This window comes from Scylla paramamosain, chromosome 49, assembly GCF_035594125.1.
Source record: "Scylla paramamosain isolate STU-SP2022 chromosome 49, ASM3559412v1, whole genome shotgun sequence".
In the NCBI taxonomy this organism is placed as follows: domain Eukaryota; kingdom Metazoa; phylum Arthropoda; class Malacostraca; order Decapoda; family Portunidae; genus Scylla; species Scylla paramamosain.
The window spans coordinates 1,750,001-1,755,000 of NC_087199.1; the positions used below are offsets into that span (position 1 = coordinate 1,750,001).

At 36.3% G+C, this 5,000-nt stretch overlaps 1 protein-coding gene across 2 annotated transcripts in view; it reads right to left on the reverse strand.

Moving 5' to 3' along the window:
• LOC135095373 (dual specificity protein kinase TTK-like) overlaps nt 1-5,000 on the reverse strand; it is a 43,100-nt gene that overhangs the window by 6,130 nt on the left and 31,970 nt on the right. Inside the window, exons 1-3 of one of the 2 annotated variants that reach the window (XM_063996154.1) lie at nt 3,254-3,362; nt 1,418-1,745; nt 116-188 (exon numbers count right to left, since the gene is read on the reverse strand). The gene's annotated coding sequence lies outside the window, so the exon portion shown is untranslated. Of the gene's footprint in view, nt 1-115; nt 189-1,417; nt 1,746-3,253; nt 3,363-5,000 lie in introns of those variants that run through there. The other variant, XM_063996153.1, reaches the window with a different exon arrangement.

Below are 5,000 nucleotides of genomic sequence, written 5' to 3' on the forward strand. Positions count from 1 at the left end.
ACACACACAAAAATAAAATATTGGCAAAGACTACAACACATTAATATACAAGGAGGAGGAGGAGGAGGAGGAGGAGGAGGAGGAGGAGGAGGAGGAGGAGGAGGAGGACACTTACCCAGGGAGAAGGAAGAGAAGAGGGAGTTTTGTTGGTTCTCTTGTGAAATCTTGAATGTTTTGCAAATCGATTTCTGAAAATAATAAAAATAATAATAATAGTAGTAGTAGTAGTAGTAGTAGTAGTAGTAGTAATAATAATAATAACTACCTTATCACATCAATCGTATAATTTCTTTTCATTTCTTCATTATTCTATTAATCCACAAGAGCAACAACAACAAACTAACAATGACCAGTTTGTTGTAAAGAGCAATATAACCTTTTCAAAATAACTGCAAGGATCTTTTAAATAAACTACATGTCATCTGTCACTCCTTACTGTCTTATATACCAGTGCAGGGTGTTTAAAAGTGATATAATTAAAGAAAAGGTCATGTTTGCTAAGTTTTTTATCAGTGTTCTTGTTGTATGATGTGAGGTCTAACATGGCAACACTGCTTATATCCTTGTGTTGAAGTTGTGTGTGTTTTCAAGGGTGTTTTTATGGTTCAAGTGACAGATTAACAACATTTCTGCATTATTAACAGGAGAAATACTCTTTTAAAAGGCTCTACTTGAAGTGATGTGGGTTTTCAAGGGTGTTTTTATGGTTCAAGTGACAGATTAACAACATTTCTGCATTATTAACAGGAGAAATACTCTTTTAAAAGGCTTGTACTTGAAGTGATGTGGGTTTTCGAGGGTGTTTTTATGGTTCAAGTGGCAGATTAACAACATTTCTGCATTATTAACAGGAGAAACACTCTTTTAAAAGGCTCTAGTTGAAGTGACGCGGGTTTTCAAGGGTGTTTTTATGGTTCTAGTGGCAGATTAACAACATTTCTGCATTATTAACAGGAGAAACACTCTTTTAAAAGGCTCTAGTTGAAGTGACGTGGGTTTTCAAGGATGTTTTTACGGTTCTAGTGGCAGATTAACAACATTTCTGCATTATTAACAGGAGAAATACTCTTTTAAAAGGCTCTAGTTGAAGTGATGCGGATTTTCAAGGATGTTTTTATGATTCTAGTGGCAGATTAACAACATTTCTGCATTATTAACAGGAGAAACACTCTTTTAAAAGGCTGTAGTTGAAGAGATGTGGATTTTCAAGGATGTTTTTATGGTTCTAGTGGCAGATTAACAACATTTCTGCATTATCAACAGGAGAAACACTCTTTTAAAAGGCTGTAGTTGAAGTGATGTGGGTTTTCAAGGGTGTTTTTATGGTTCTAGTGGCAGATTAACAACATTTCTGCATTATCAACAGGAGAAACACTCTTTTAAAAGGCTCTAGTAGTAGTAGTAGTAGTAGCAGTACCCGATAGTTTTTGAATTCAGAATAGCTTGAAATGCATCATCGGACGCATTTCGGCTCGTCATCTCCTCCTCCATGGCTTCACACTGGCAGGGGTAGGCAGGGGGGTGGCAGGGGGGTGGCAGGGGGTGGGGTGAAGTGTACAGGGGTAGGGAGAGGAAGGGGTGTGTTGAAGAGGGTTTGACAAGGGCTAGTAGGGGTTGGCAGGGGGTATAAGGGGCTGGTTGGGGGTACAGGGGGCTGGCAGGGGGTACAGGGGGCTGGTAGGTTGGCAGGGGTGGGGGGTTCCGTGCTGGCAGGAGGTACAGGGGCAGCCGGCAGGGACAAGTTGCTGGAAGGGGAACAAGAACATATGAATAACTTTTGATGTTGGAAAATAAATAAATAGAGGAATGAATAAGTTGATGAAGGGATAAATGGATAACAAACAATATATCATTTGGAAGAGGAATTAATACAAAATGGAGAAACTTAACCTAACTTAACCAAACCTAACTAAACCTAACTTAACCTAATTGAACTTAACCTAACTAAACCTAACCTAACTTAACCTAACCTAACTTAACCTAATTGAACTTAACCTAACTAAACCTAACCTAACCTAACTTAACCTAACCTAACCTAACTAAACCTAACCTAACCTAACTTAACCTAACCTAACTTAACCTAATTGAACTTAACCTAACTAAACCTAACCTAACCTAACTTAACCTAATTGAACTTAACCTAACCTAACCTAACTAAACCTAACCTAACCTAACTAAACCTAACCTAACCTAACTAAACCTAACCTAACCTAACTTAACCTAATTGAACTTAACCTAACTAAACCTAACCTAACCTAACCTAACTAAACCTAACCTAACTTAACCTAACCTAACTTAACCTAATTGAACTTAACCTAACTAAACCTAACCTAACTTAACCTAACCTAACTTAACCAAACCTAACCTAACCTAATTGAACTTAACCTAACCTAACCTAACTTAACCTAACCTAACTTAACCAAACCTAACTTAACCTAACCAAACCTAACCTAACCTAACCTAATTGAACTTAACCTAACCTAACCTAACCTAACTTGTAACAGAAAAGCAAAGGTTATTTCAATTTTATCTCAAAAAAAAAAATAAATAAATAAATAAAATAAAAAAACAAGATAGAGAACACAGGAAAGGAAAATTTTTAAAGAACATTCACCACATGGAAAAAAACAAAAAAAAACAATAACAATAACAATAATATGCGTGGGGGAATGATAAGAATAAATAAATAAATAATAATGGTGATAATAACAATAATAATAATAATAATAATAATAATAATAATAATAATAATAATAATAATAACAAAAGAAAACAAAAATACAAACAAATAAAAAAATACGAAATAAAATAAAGAAGAAAAAGAAAACGGGAAACAATGACAGCTAAAAAAAAAAAAATCCACAGAACATTCAATAACTAAAATAAATAAACACAATAACAAAATAAACCTGAAATAAAAATAAATAAAAACTGAACTTACGAGCAACAACAACAACAACAACAACAACAACAACTGCAGAACAATAACAGCATAAAAAATTAAATCAAGTTCAGCACACGCACACACAGAGAGAGAGAGAGAGAGAGAGAGAGAGAGAGAGAGAGAGAGAGAGAGAGAGAGAGAATAAAACCACTAACATCTGTCGACACAAACACTCCCATTACTCAGGCTCTCCCCGCCTCTCACACACCTCCCTCAGCTACTCTCACCTCTCACCCCTCACCACCAGACATCGCTCTACACACACACACCAAATAACCCGAAAAATTCACTCCAATTACGCTAAAATACCTGAAAATATGAGTAGCTCCTGTATCACTTAGCTAGGAGACATTTAAACACAAGTAAACAAAGAAATTGGGGGTCCTGATTGGCTCATGGGGAGGAAAGCGCGCGCTGATAGGCTAGTGGGAGGGATCTGCGCGCTGATTGGTCCAGTGAAGTTTTCAGCGCATGCGTTCTCCAACTTCTGTTTATTCTTTAAATTAATATTCTACTTAAGAGAGGATATGATGAAATAAATATGTAGGAAAATAAAGAAAAATATTCTAGCGGAAGAAATGTGTAGAGAAAATGAGTAAATAAAGGAGAATAATTAAAAGCCAGAAGTAAGGTCAAGGTCTAAGTATATAAAGAAAAACTAAATCATCACTTTACTATAACTAATGAATATATTATAGTACAAAAAAAAAAACACATAAAACATGATAGCAATGGTCACTATAAAAATATACCCTTATAAACAATCAAGACGTAAGAGTAGTGAGAGAAAACGGATATATTTTAAGGGTGTCTCAAATAAACCAAGTTACGACACACTAGGCAGGTTTACACGCAGCAGTAGTAGTAGTAGCAGTATTGATTTACAAGCCACTGGTCTGCACTTGTCACCACACTCTCTGCGCCCAATGATATCTGTCTGTATTGGCTCTCACTATGCATAAGATGGAAAAGAAGTAGTGTTTAGATTTTGTTTTATTTATTTATTTTTTTGGTTTAGTTAATTTTTTTTTATCTGTTTGTTTCTCCCAGTCCATCCCAGCCTCTCTCAGTCCATCCCAGCCTCTCCCAGTCCATCCCAGCCTCTCCCAGTGTAGAAGAGGGGGACAGTTAAGTGTCATTGAAGAAGAGGGGATAGTTGTCTGGAAGGTTGTGTCGAGTTGATAGATGGAGGAATTGAGTTTTTGAGGCATTGAACAATACTAAGTTTGCTCTGCCACAATCACAAATTTTAGGGAGGTCAGAAGTGAGGCGTTCTGTGGCTTCCCTGCGTGATATGTTTACCTCCTGAAGGGTTGGACGTCTGTGAAAAGATGTGGAAAAGTGCAGGGTGGTATCATCAGCGTAGGAGTGGATAGGACAACAAGTTTGGTTTAGAAGATCATTGATGAATAATAGGAAGAGAGTGGGTGACAGGACAGAACCCTGAGGAACACCACTGTTAATAGATTTAGGAGAAGAACAGTGAGCGTCTACCACAGCAGCAATAGAACGGTCAGAAAAGATATTTGAGATGAAGTTACAGAGAGAAGGATAGAAACCGTAGGAGGGTTTGGAATTGAAAGCTTTGTGCCAGACTCCATCAAAAGCTTTTGGTATGTCTAAGGCAACAGCAAAATTCCTAAAAGAGGATGACCAAGACTCAGTAAGGAAAGCCAGAAGATCACCAGTAGAGCGGCCTTGACGGAACCCATACTGGCGATCAGATAGAAGGTTGTGAAGTGATAGATGTTTAAGAATCTTCCTGTTGATGATTGAAAGATAATATAAGTTAAATAATACTAGTCTATCTAAATGAAAAATATAAATCAAGCGTAATCAAAGCGATAAGAGAAAACGAATATATTTTAAGGGTATCAAAAATAAATCAAGTTATGACTAGTTCGTAAAATGATGTCATCGTAAAGTGATAAGAGAAAACGGATATATTTTAAGGGTGTCTAAAATAAATCAAGTTATGACGCGTACGTAAGATAATATTAATTGTGAAGTGATAAGAGAAAACGGATATATTTTAAGGGTATCTGAAATAAATAAA